Raw genomic sequence first — 13,653 nt, 5'->3', positions numbered from 1 at the left:
GCAGTCAGTTACCCTGGAAACAGGGCAGTCAGTTATCCCGGAAACCGGGCAGTCAGTTACCCTGGAAACAGGGGAGTCAGTTATCCTGGAAACAGGGTTATCAGTTACCCTGGAAACAGGGCAGTCAGTTATCCCGGAAACCGGGCAGTCAGTTACCCCGGGAACAGGGCAGTCATTTACCCTGGAAACAGATTAGTCAGTTACCCCGGACACAGGGTGGTCAGTTACCCCGGAAACAGAGTGATCAGTTATCCTGGAAACAGGGCAGTCAGTTACCCTGGAAACAGGGCAGTCAGTTATCCCGGAAACAGGGCAGTCAGTTATCCCGGAAACAGGGTGATCAGTTACCCTGGAATCAGGGCAATCAGTTACCCCGGAAACAGGGCGCACAGTTATCCCTGAAACAGGGCGGTCAGTTACCCTGGAAACAGGGCCGTCATTTACCCCGGAAACAGGGTGATCCGTTACCCCGGAAACAGGGTGAACAGTTACCCTGGAAACTGGGCAGTCTGTTACCCCGGAAACAGGGCAGTCAGTTATCCTGGAAACAGGGCAGTCAGTTATCCCGGAAACAGGGCAGTCATTTATCCCGTAAACAGGGTGATCAGTTACCCTGGAAACAGGGCAGTCAGTTACCCTGGAAACAGGGCAGTCAGTTACCCTGGAAACTGGGAAGTCAGTTGCCCTGGAAACAGGGCAGTCAGTTATCCCAGAAACAGGGTGATCAGTTACCCTGGAAACTGGGCAGTCAGTTGCCCTGGAAACAGGGTATTCAGTTATCCCGGAAACAGGGTGATCAGTTACCCCGGAAACAGGGCAGTTAGTTACCCTGGAAACTGGGCAGTCAGTTACCTGGAAACTGGGCAGTCAGTTACCCTGGAAACAGGGCAGTCAGTTACGCTGGAAACTGGGCAGTCAGTTACCCCGGAAACAGGGCAGTCAGTAACCCTGGAAACAGATTACTCAGTTACTCCGGAAACAGGGTGATCGGTTATACTGGAAACAGGGCGGTCAGTTACCCTGGAAACAGGGCAGTTTTTTACCCTGGAAATAGGGCTCACAGTTATCCCTGAAACAGGGCGGTCAGTTACCCTGGAAACAGGGCAGTCATTGACCCCGGAAACAGGGTGATCCGTTACCCCGGAAATAGGGTGAACAGTTACCCTGGAAACTGGGCAGTCAGTTACCCCGGAAACAGGGCGGTCAGTTGCCCTGGAAACAGGGCAGTCAGTTACCCCGGAAACATGGTGATCCGTTGCACTGGAAACAGGGAGATCAGTTACCCTGGAAACAGGGCAGTCAGTTACCCCGGAAACAGGGTGATCAGTTACCCTGGAAACAGGGACATCAGATACCCTGGAAACAGGGCAGTCAGTTACCCGGAAACAGGGTGATCAGTTACCCCGGAAACAGGGAGATCAGTTACCCTGGAAACAGGGCTTTCAGTTATCCTGGAAACAGGGTGGTCAGTGACCCTGGAAACAGGGTGGTCAGTTACCCCGGAAACAGGGTGATCAGTTATCCTGGAAACAGGGCGGTCAGTTACCCCGGAAACAGGGCGCTCAGTTATCCCGGAAACAGGGTGATCAGTTATCCTGGAAACAGGGCAGTCAGTTACCCCGGAAACAGGGCAGTCAGTTATCCTGGAAACATGGCAGTCAGTTATCCCGGAAACAGGGCAGTCATTTATCCCGTAAACAGGGTGATCAGTTACCCTGGAAACAGGGCAGTCAGTTACCCCGGAAACAGGGCAGTCAGTTACCCTGGAAACAGGGCAGTCAGTTACCCCGGATACAGGGCAGTCAGTTACCCTGGAAACTGGGCAGTCACTTACCCTGGAAACAGGGCATTCAGTTAGCCCGGAAACAGGGTTATCAGTTACCCTGGAAACAGGGCAGTCAGTTATCCCGGAAACAGGGAAGTCAGTTACCCTGGAAACAGGGCAGTCAGTTATCCCGGAAACAGGGCAGTCAGTTAACCTGGAAACAGGGCGGTCAGTTATCCAGTAAACAGGGCAGTCAGTTAACCTGGAAACAGGGCGGTCAGTTATCCAGTAAACAGGGCAGTCAGTTATCCCGGAAACAGGGCAGTCAGTTATCCTGGAAACAGGGCGGTCTGTTACCCCGGAAACAGGGAGATCTGTTACCCCGGAAACAGGGCAGTCATTTACCCTGCAAACTGGGCAGTCAGTTACCCTGGAAACAGGATGGTCAGTTACCCTGGAAACAGGGTGATCAGTTATCCTGGAAACAGGGCGGTCAGTTAGCCCGGAAACAGGGCACTCAGTTACCCCAGAAACAGGGCGGTCAGTAACCCTGGAAACAGGGCAGTCAGTTATCCCGGAAACAGGGTGATCAGTTACGCTGGAAACTGGGCAATCAGTTACCCCGGAAACAGGGTGATCAGTTATCCCGGAAACAGGGCAGTCAGTTATCCCGGAAACGGGCTGAGCAGTTACCCTGGAAACTGGGCAGTCAGTTACCCCGGAAACAGGGCAGTCAGTTTCCCTGGAAACTGGGCAGTCAGTTACCCTGGAAATAGGATGGTCAGTTACACTGGCAACAGGGTGATCAGTTATCCTGGAAACAGGGCGGTCAGTTAGCTCGGAAACAGGGCGGTCAGTAACCCTGGAAACAGATCAGTCAGTTACCCCGGAAACAGGGTGGTCAGTTACCCCGGAAACAGAGTGATCAGTTATCCTGGAAACAGGGCAGTCAGTTACCCCGGAAACAGGGCAGTCAGTTACCCTGGAAACTGGGCAGTCAGTTACCCCGGAAACAGGGTGATCAGTTACCCTGGAAACAGGGAGATCAGTTAACCTGGAAACAGGGCAGTCAGTTCCCCGGAAACAGGGTGATCAGTTACCCCGGAAACAGGGAGATCAGTTACCCTGGAAACAGGGCTTTCAGTTATCCTGGAAACAGGGTGGTCAGTGACCCTGGAAACAGGGTGGTCAGTTATCCTGGAAACAAGGCGGTCAGTTACCCCGGAAACGGGGCAGTCAGTTACCCCGGAAACAGGGTGATCAGTTATCCTGGAAACAGGGCAGTCAGTTAGCCTGGAAACAGGGCAGTCAGTTACCCCGGAAACAGGGCAGTCAGTTACCCTGGAAACAGGGCAGTCAGTTATCCCGGAAACAGGGCAGTCATTTATCCCGGAAACAGGGTGATCAGTTACCCTGGAATAGGGCAGTCAGTTACCCCGGAAACAGGGCAGTCAGATACCCTGGAAACAGGGCAGTCATTTCTCCCGGAAACAGGGCAGTCAGTTTTCCCGGAAACAGGGTGATCAGTTACCCTGGAAACTGGGCAGTCCGTTACCCTGGAAACAGGGCAGTCAGTTACCCTGGAAACTGGGCAGTCAGTTACCCCGGAAACAGGGCAGTCAGTTACCCCGGAAATAGGTAGGTCAGTTATCCTGGAAACAGGGTGATCAGTTACGCTGGAAACAGGGGAGTCAGTTATCCTGGAAACAGGGTGGTCAGTGACCCTGGAAACAGGGTGGTCAGTTACCCCGGAAACAGGGTGATCAGTTATCCTGGAAACAGGGCGGTCAGTTACCCCGGAAACAGGGCAGTCAGTTACCCCGGAAACAGGGCAGTCAGTTCCCCGGAAACAGGGCGATCAGTTATCCTGGAAACCGGGCGGTCAGTTACCCCGGAAACAGGGCAGTCATTTACCCCGGAAACAGGGTGATCAGTTATCCTGGAAACAGGGCAGTCAGTTAGCCTGGAAACAGGGCAGTCAGTTACCCCGGAAACAGGGCAGTCAGTTACCCTGGAAACAGGGCAGTCAGTTATCCCGGAAACAGGGCAGTCATTTATCCCGGAAACAGCGTGATCAGTTACCCTGGAAACAGGGCAGTCAGTTACCCCGGAAACAGGGCAGTCAATTACCCTGGAAACAGGGCAGTCATTTCTCCCGGAAACAGGGCAGTCAGTTATCCCGGAAACAGGGGGATCAGTTACCCTGGAAACTGGGCAATCAGTTACCCTGGAAACAGGGCAGTCAGTTGCCCCGCAAACAGGGCAGTCAGTAACCCTGAAAACTGGGCAGTCAGTTACCATGGAAACCGGGGAGTCAGTTATCCCGGAAACAGGGTGATCAGTTACCCTGGAAACAGGGCATTCACTTATCCCTGAAACAGGGCCGTCAGTTATCCCGGAAAAAGGGTGATCAGTTACCCTGGAAACTGGGCAGTCAGTTAACCTGGAAACAGGGCAGTCATTTACCCCGGAAGCAGGGCAGTCAGTTACCCAGGAAACAGGGCAGTCATTTCTCCCGGAAAAAGTGCAGTCAGTTATCCCGGAAACAGGGTGATCAGTTACCCTGGAAACTGGGCAGTCAGTTACCCTGGAAACAGGGCAGTCAGTTACCCCGGAAACAGGGCAGTCAGTTACCCTGGAAACTGGGCAGTCAGCTACCCTGCAAACAGGGGAGTCAGTTATCCCGGAAACAGGGTGATCAGTTACCCTGGAAACAGGGCAGTCAGTTATCCCGGAAACAGAGCAGTCAGTTATCCCGGAAAAAGGGTGATCAGTTACCCTGGAAACTGGGCTGTCAGTTACCCGGGAAACAGGGCAGTCAGTTACCCCGGAAACAGGGCAGTCAGTTACCCAGGAAACAGGACAGTCAGTTACCCCGGAAACTGGGCAGTCAGTTACCCTGGAAACAGGGCAGTCAGTTACCCTGGAAACAGGGCAGTCAGTTATCCCGGAAACAGGGCAGTCATTTACCCTGGAAACAGGGTATTCAGTTACTCTGGAAACTGGGCAGTCAGTTACCCTGGAAACAGGGCAGTCAGTTACCCCGGAAACAGGGCAGTGAGTTACCCTGTAAACCGAGCAGTCAGTTACCCTGGAAACAGGGCAGTCAGTTATCCTGGAAACAGGGTTATCAGTTACCCTGGAAACAGGGCAGTCAGTTATCCCGGAAACAGGGCAGTCAGTTAACCTGGAAACAGGGCAGTCAGTTATCCCGGAAACAGGGCAGTCAGTTAACCTGGAAACAGGGCAGTCAGTTATCCATTAAACAGGGCAGTCAGTTATCCCGGAAACAGGGCAGTCAGTTATCCTGGAAGCAGAGCGGTCAGTTACCCTTGAAATAGGGCGGTCAGTTATCCTGGAAACAGGGCGGTCAGTTACCCCGGAAACAGGGAGATCTGTTACCCCGGAAACAGGGCAGTCAGTTACCCTGGAAACTGGGCAGTCAGTTACCCTGGAAATAGGATGGTCAGTTACACTGGAAACAGGGTGATCAGTTATCCTGGAAACAGGGCGGTCAGTTCCCTCGGAAACAGGGCAGTCAGTTACCCCAGAAACAGGGCGGTCAGTAACCCTGGAAACAGATTAGTCAGTTACCCCGTAAACAGGGTGGTCAGTTACCCCGGAAACAGAGTGATCAGTTATCCTGGAAACAGGGCAGTCAGTTACCCCGGAAACAGGGCAGTCAGTTACCCTGGAAACAGGGCAGTCAGTTACCCCGGAAACAGGGTGATCAGTTACCCTGGAAACAGGGAGATCAGTTAACCTGGAAACAGGGCAGTCAGTTACCCGGAAACAGGGTGATCAGTTACCCCGGAAACAGGGAGATCAGTTACCCTGGAAACAGGGCTTTCAGTTATCCTGGAAACAGGGTGGTCAGTGACACTGGAAACAGGGTGGTCAGTTATCCTGGAAACAAGGCGGTCAGTTACCCCGGAAACGGAGCAGTCAGTTACCCCGGAAACAGGGTGATCAGTTATCCTGGAAACAGGGCAGTCAGTTCGCCTGGAAACAGGGCAGTCAGTTACCCCGGAAACAGGGCAGTCAGTTACCCTGGAAACAGGGCAGTCAGTTATCCCGGAAACAGGGAAGTCATTTATCCCGGAAACAGGGTGATCAGTTACCCTGGAATAGGGCAGTCAGTTACCCCGGAAACAGGGCAGTCAGTTACCCTGGAAACAGGGCAGTCATTTCTCCCGGAAACAGGGCAGTCAGTTTTCCCGGAAACAGGGTGATCAGTTACCCTGGAAACTGGGCGGTCAGTTACCCTGGAAACAGGGTAGTCAGTTACCCCGGAAACTGGGCAGTCAGTTACCCCGGAAACAGGCAGTCAGTTCCCCTGGAAACAGGGCAGTCAGTTACCCTGGAAACAGGGCAGTCAGTTAACCTGGAAACAGGGCAGTCAGTTATCCTGGAAACAGGGCGGTCAGTTACCCTGGAAACAGGGGAGTCAGTTATCCTGGAAACAGGGTGGTCAGTGACCCTGGAAACAGGGTGGTCAGTTACCCCGGAAACAGGGTGATCAGTTATCCTGGAAACAGGGCGGTCAGTTACCCCGGAAACAGGGCAGTCAGTTACCCCGGAAACAGGACAGTCAGTTACCCCGGAAACAGGGTGATCAGTTATCCTGGAAACAGGGCGGTCAGTTACCCCGGAAACAGGGCAGTCATTTACCCCGGAAACAGGGTGATCAGTTATCCTGGAAACAGGGCAGTCAGTTAGCCTGGAAACAGGGCAGTCAGTTACCCCGGAAACAGGGCAGTCAGTTACCCTGGAAACAGGGCAGTCAGTTATCCCGGAAACAGGGCAGTCATTTATCCCGGAAACAGGGTGATCAGTTACCCTGGAAACAGGGCAGTCAGTTACCCCGGAAACTGGGCAGTCAGTTACCCTGCAAACAGGGGAGTCAGTTATCCCGGAAACAGGGTGATCAGTTACCCTGGAAACAGGGCAGTCAGTTATCCCGGAAACAGAGCAGTCAGTTATCCCGGAAAAAGGGTGATCAGTTACCCTGGAAACTGGGCTGTCAGTTACCCGGGAAACAGGGCAGTCAGTTACCCCGGAAACAGGGCAGTCAGTTACCCAGGAAACAGGACAGTCAGTTACCCCGGAAAGTGGGCAGTCAGTTACCCTGGAAACAGGGCAGTCAGTCACCCTGGAAACTGGTTAGTCAGTTAACCCGGAAACAGGTTGATCTGTTACCCCGGAAACAGGGCAGTCAGTTCCCCTGGAAACAGGGCAGTCAGTTACCCTGGAAACAGGGCAGTCAGTTAACCTGGAAATAGGTAGGTCAGTTATCCTGGAAACAGGGCAGTCAGTAACCCCGGAAACAGGGAGATCAGTTACCCCGGAAACAGGGCAGTCAGTTACCCTGGAAACAGGGGAGTCAGTTATCCTGGAAACAGGGTGGTCAGTGACCCTGGAAACAGGGTGGTCAGTTACCCCGGAAACAGGGTGATCAGTTATCCTGGAAACAGGGCGGTCTGTTACCCCGGAAACAGGGAGATCTGTTACCCCGGAAACAGGGCAGTCATTTACCCTGCAAACTGGGCAGTCAGTTACCCTGGAAACAGGATGGTCAGTTACCCTGGAAACAGGGTGATCAGTTATCCTGGAAACAGGGCGGTCAGTTAGCCCGGAAACAGGGCACTCAGTTACCCCGGACACAGGGTGGTCAGTTACCCCGGAAACAGTGTGATCAGTTATCCTGGAAACAGGGCAGTCAGTTACCCCGGATACAGGGCAGTCAGTTACCCTGGAAACAGGGCAGTCAGTTATCCCGGAAACAGGGCAGTCAGTTATCCCGGAAACAGGGTGATCAGTTACGCTGGAAACTGGGCAATCAGTTACCCCGGAAACAGGGTGATCAGTTATCCCGGAAACAGGGCAGTCAGTTATCCCGGAAACGGGCTGAGCAGTTACCCTGGAAACTGGGCAGTCAGTTACCCCGGAAACAGGGCAGTCAGTTTCCCTGGAAACTGGGCAGTCAGTTACCCTGGAAATAGGATGGTCAGTTACACTGGAAACAGGGTGATCAGTTATCCTGGAAACAGGGCGGTCAGTTACCTCGGAAACAGGGCGGTCAGTAACCCTGGAAACAGATCAGTCAGTTACCCCGGAAACAGGGTGGTCAGTTACCCCGGAAACAGAGTGATCAGTTATCCTGGAAACAGGGCAGTCAGTTACCCCGGAAACAGGGCAGTCAGTTACCCTGGAAACTGGGCAGTCAGTTACCCCGGAAACAGGGTGATCAGTTACCCTGGAAACAGGGAGATCAGTTAACCTGGAAACAGGGCAGTCAGTTCCCCGGAAACAGGGTGATCAGTTACCCCGGAAACAGGGAGATCAGTTACCCTGGAAACAGGGCTTTCAGTTATCCTGGAAACAGGGTGGTCAGTGACCCTGGAAACAGGGTGGTCAGTTATCCTGGAAACAAGGCGGTCAGTTACCCCGGAAACGGGGCAGTCAGTTACCCCGGAAACAGGGTGATCAGTTATCCTGGAAACAGGGCAGTCAGTTCGCCTGGAAACAGGGCAGTCAGTTACCCCGGAAACAGGGCAGTCAGTTACCCTGGAAACAGGGCAGTCAGTTATCCCGGAAACAGGGAAGTCATTTATCCCGGAAACAGGGTGATCAGTTACCCTGGAATAGGGCAGTCAGTTACCCCGGAAACAGGGCAGTCAGTTACCCTGGAAACAGGGCAGTCATTTCTCCCGGAAACAGGGCAATCAGTTTTCCCGGAAACAGGGTGATCAGTTACCCTGGAAACTGGGCAGTCAGTTACCCTGGAAACAGGGTAGTCAGTTACCCCGGAAACTGGGCAGTCAGTTACCCCGGAAACAGGCAGTCAGTTCCCCTGGAAACAGGGCAGTCAGTTACCCTGGAAACAGGGCAGTCAGTTAACCTGGAAACAGGGCAGTCAGTTATCCTGGAAACAGGGCGGTCAGTTACCCTGGAAACAGGGGAGTCAGTTATCCTGGAAACAGGGTGGTCAGTGACCCTGGAAACAGGGTGGTCAGTTACCCCGGAAACAGGGTGATCAGTTATCCTGGAAACAGGGCGGTCAGTTACCCCGGAAACAGGGCAGTCAGTTACCCCGGAAACAGGACAGTCAGTTACCCGGGAAACAGGGTGATCAGTTATCCTGGAAACAGGGCGGTCAGTTACCCCGGAAACAGGGCAGTCATTTACCCCGGAAACAGGGTGATCAGTTATCCTGGAAACAGGGCAGTCAGTTAGCCTGGAAACAGGGCAGTCAGTTACCCCGGAAACAGGGCAGTCAGTTACCCTGGAAACAGGGCAGTCAGTTATCCCGGAAACAGGGCAGTCATTTATCCCGGAAACAGGGTGATCAGTTACCCTGGAAACAGGGCAGTCAGTTACCCCGGAAACTGGGCAGTCAGTTACCCTGCAAACAGGGGAGTCAGTTATCCCGGAAACAGGGTGATCAGTTACCCTGGAAACTGGGCAGTCAGTTACCCTGGAAACAGGGTAGTCAGTTACCCCGGAAACTGGGCAGTCAGTTACCCCGGAAACAGGCAGTCAGTTCCCCTGGAAACAGGGCAGTCAGTTACCCTGGAAACAGGGCAGTCAGTTAACCTGGAAACAGGGCAGTCAGTTATCCTGGAAACAGGGCGGTCAGTTACCCTGGAAACAGGGGAGTCAGTTATCCTGGAAACAGGGTGGTCAGTGACCCTGGAAACAGGGTGGTCAGTTACCCCGGAAACAGGGTGATCAGTTATCCTGGAAACAGGGCGGTCAGTTACCCCGGAAACAGGGCAGTCAGTTACCCCGGAAACAGGACAGTCAGTTACCCGGGAAACAGGGTGATCAGTTATCCTGGAAACAGGGCGGTCAGTTACCCCGGAAACAGGGCAGTCATTTACCCCGGAAACAGGGTGATCAGTTATCCTGGAAACAGGGCAGTCAGTTAGCCTGGAAACAGGGCAGTCAGTTACCCCGGAAACAGGGCAGTCAGTTACCCTGGAAACAGGGCAGTCAGTTATCCCGGAAACAGGGCAGTCATTTATCCCGGAAACAGGGTGATCAGTTACCCTGGAAACAGGGCAGTCAGTTACCCCGGAAACTGGGCAGTCAGTTACCCTGCAAACAGGGGAGTCAGTTATCCCGGAAACAGGGTGATCAGTTACCCTGGAAACAGGGCAGTCAGTTATCCCGGAAACAGAGCAGTCAGTTATCCCGGAAAAAGGGTGATCAGTTACCCTGGAAACTGGGCTGTCAGTTACCCGGGAAACAGGGCAGTCAGTTACCCCGGAAACAGGGCAGTCAGTTACCCAGGAAACAGGACAGTCAGTTACCCCGGAAAGTGGGCAGTCAGTTACCCTGGAAACAGGGCAGTCAGTCACCCTGGAAACTGGTTAGTCAGTTAACCCGGAAACAGGGTGATCTGTTACCCCGGAAACAGGGCAGTCAGTTCCCCTGGAAACAGGGCAGTCAGTTACCCTGGAAACAGGGCAGTCAGTTAACCTGGAAATAGGTAGGTCAGTTATCCTGGAAACAGGGCAGTCAGTAACCCCGGAAACAGGGAGATCAGTTACCCCGGAAACAGGGCAGTCAGTTACCCTGGAAACAGGGGAGTCAGTTATCCTGGAAACAGGGTGGTCAGTGACCCTGGAAACAGGGTGGTCAGTTACCCCGGAAACAGGGTGATCAGTTATCCTGGAAACAGGGCGGTCAGTTACCCGGGAAACAGGGCAGTCAGTTACCCCGGAAACAGGGTGATCAGTTATCCTGGAAACAGGGCAGTCAGTTAGCCTGGAAACAGGGCAGTCAGTTACCCCGGAAACAGGGCAGTCAGTTACCCTGGAAAGAGGGCAGTCAGTTATCTTGGAAACAGGGCAGTCAGTTATCCCGGAAACAGGGTGATCTGTTACCCTGGAAACAGGTTATTCAGTTACTCTGGAAACTGGGCAGTCAGTTACCCTGGAAACAGGGCAGTCAGTTATCCCGGAAACAGGGTTATCAGTTACCCTGGAAACAGGGCAGTCAGTTATCCCGGAAACAGGGCAGTCAGTTACCCTGGAAACAGGGAAGTCAGTTACCCCGGAAACTGGGCAGTCAGTTACCCCGGAAACAGGGTGATCAGTTACCCCGGAAACAGGGCAGTCAGTTATCCTGGAAACAGGGCAGTTAGTTATCCCGGAAACAGGGTGATCAGTTATCCTGGAAACAGGGCGGTCAGTTACCCCGGAAACAGGGTGATCAGTTATCCTGGAAACAGGGCGGTCAGTTACCCCGGAAACAGTGCAGTCAGTTACCCCGGAAACAGGGTGATCAGTTATCCTGGAAACAGGGTGGTCAGTTACCCCGGAAACAGGGTGATCAGTTGTCCTGGAAACAGGGCGGTCAGTTACCCTGGAAACAGGGCAGTCAGTTAACCTGGAAACAGGGCAGTCAGTTATCCTGGAAACAGGGCGGTCAGTTACCCCGGAAATAGGTAGGTCAGTTATCCTGGAAACAGGGTGATCAGTTACGCTGGAAACAGGGGAGTCAGTTATCCTGGAAACAGGGTGGTCAGTGACCCTGGAAACAGGGTGGTCAGTTACTCCGGAAACAGGGTGATCAGTTATCCTGGAAACAGGGCGGTCAGTTACCCCGGAAACAGGGCAGTCAGTTACCCCGGAAACAGGACAGTCAGTTACCCCGGAAACAGGGTGATCAGATATCCTGGAAACAGGGCGGTCAGATACCCCGGAAACAGGGCAGTCATTTACCCCGGAAACAGGGTGATCAGTTATCCTGGAAACTGGGCAGTCAGTTAGCCTGGAAACAGGGCAGTCAGTTACCCCGGAAACAGGGCAGTCAGTTACCCTGGAAACAGGGCAGTCAGTTATCCCGGAAACAGGGCAGTCATTTATCCCGGAAACAGGGTGATCAGTTACCCTGGAAACAGGGCAGTCAGTTACCCCGGAAACTGGGCAGTCAGTTACCCTGCAAACAGGGGAGTCAGTTATCCCGGAAACAGGGTGATCAGTTACCCTGGAAACAGGGCAGTCAGTTATCCCGGAAACAGAGCAGTCAGTTATCCCGGAAAAATGGTGATCAGTTACCCTGGAAACTGGGCTGTCAGTTACCCGGGAAACAGGGCAGTCAGTTACCCCGGAAACAGGGCAGTCAGTTACCCAGGAAACAGGACAGTCAGTTACCCCGGAAAGTGGGCAGTCAGTTACCCTGGAAACAGGGCAGTCAGTCACCCTGGAAACTGGTTAGTCAGTTAACCCGGAAACAGGGTGATCTGTTACCCCGGAAACAGGGCAGTCAGTTCCCCTGGAAACAGGGCAGTCAGTTACCCTGGAAACAGGGCAGTCAGTTAACCTGGAAATAGGTAGGTCAGTTATCCTGGAAACAGGGCGGTCAGTAACCCCGGAAACAGGGAGATCAGTTACCCCGGAAACAGGGCAGTCAGTTACCGTGGAAACAGGGGAGTCAGTTATCCTGGAAACAGGGTGGTCAGTGACCCTGGAAACAGGGTGGTCAGTTACCCCGGAAACAGGGTGATCAGTTATCCTGGAAACAGGGCGGTCAGTTACCCGGGAAACAGGGCAGTCAGTTACCCCGGAAACAGGGTGATCAGTTATCCTGGAAACAGGGCAGTCAGTTAGCCTGGAAACAGGGCAGTCAGTTACCCCGGAAACAGGGCAGTCAGTTACCCTGGAAAGAGGGCAGTCAGTTATCTTGGAAACAGGGCAGTCAGTTATCCCGGAAACAGGGTGATCTGTTACCCTGGAAACAGGTTATTCAGTTACTCTGGAAACTGGGCAGTCAGTTACCCTGGAAACAGGGCAGTCAGTTATCCCGGAAACAGGGTTATCAGTTACCCTGGAAACAGGGCAGTCAGTTATCCCGGAAACAGGGCAGTCAGTTACCCTGGAAACAGGGAAGTCAGTTACCCCGGAAACTGGGCAGTCAGTTACCCCGGAAACAGGGTGATCAGTTACCCCGGAAACAGGGCAGTCAGTTATCCTGGAAACAGGGCAGTTAGTTATCCCGGAAACAGGGTGATCAGTTATCCTGGAAACAGGGCGGTCAGTTACCCCGGAAACAGGGTGATCAGCTTTCCTGGAAACAGGGCGGTCAGTTACCCCGGAAACAGGGCAGTCAGTTACCCCGGAAACAGGGTGATCAGTTATCCTGGAAACAGGGTGGTCAGTTACCCCGGAAACAGGGTGATCAGTTGTCCTGGAAACAGGGCGGTCAGTTACCCCGGAAACAGGGCAGTCAGTTACCCCGGAAACAGGGTGATCAGTTATCCTGGAAACAGGGCAGTCAGTTAGCCTGGAAACAGGGCAGTCAGTTACCTCGGAAACAGGGCTGTCAGTTACCCTGGAAACAGGGCAGTCAGTTATCCCGGAAACAGGGCATCAGTTATCCCGGAAACAGGGCAGTCAGTTACCCCGGAAACAGTGCAGTGAGTTATCCTGGAAACAGGGCAGTCAGTTATCCTGGAAACAGGGTTATCAGTTACCCTGGAAACAGGGCAGTCAGTTATCCCGGAAACAGGGCAGTCAGTTAACCTGGAAACAGGGCAGTCAGTTATCCCGGAAACAGGGCAGTCAGTTAACCTGGAAACAGGGCAGTCAGTTATCCATTAAACAGGGCAGTCGGATATCCCGGAAACAGGGCAGTCAGTTATCCTGGAAGCAGAGCGGTCAGTTACCCCGGAAATAGGGCGGTCAGTTATCCTGGAAACAGGGCGGTCAGTTACCCCGGAAACAGGGAGATCTGTTACCCCGGAAACAGGGCAGTCAGTTACCCTGGAAACTGGGCAGTCAGTTACCCTGGAAATAGGATGGTCAGTTACACTGGAAACAGGGTGATCAGTTATCCTGGAAACAGGGCAGTCAGTTACCCCGGAAACAGGGCAGTCAGTT

This window comes from Heterodontus francisci, chromosome 16 (assembly GCF_036365525.1).
Source record: "Heterodontus francisci isolate sHetFra1 chromosome 16, sHetFra1.hap1, whole genome shotgun sequence".
In the NCBI taxonomy this organism is placed as follows: Eukaryota; Metazoa; Chordata; class Chondrichthyes; order Heterodontiformes; family Heterodontidae; genus Heterodontus; species Heterodontus francisci.
This window is presented reverse-complemented; position numbering follows the sequence as displayed.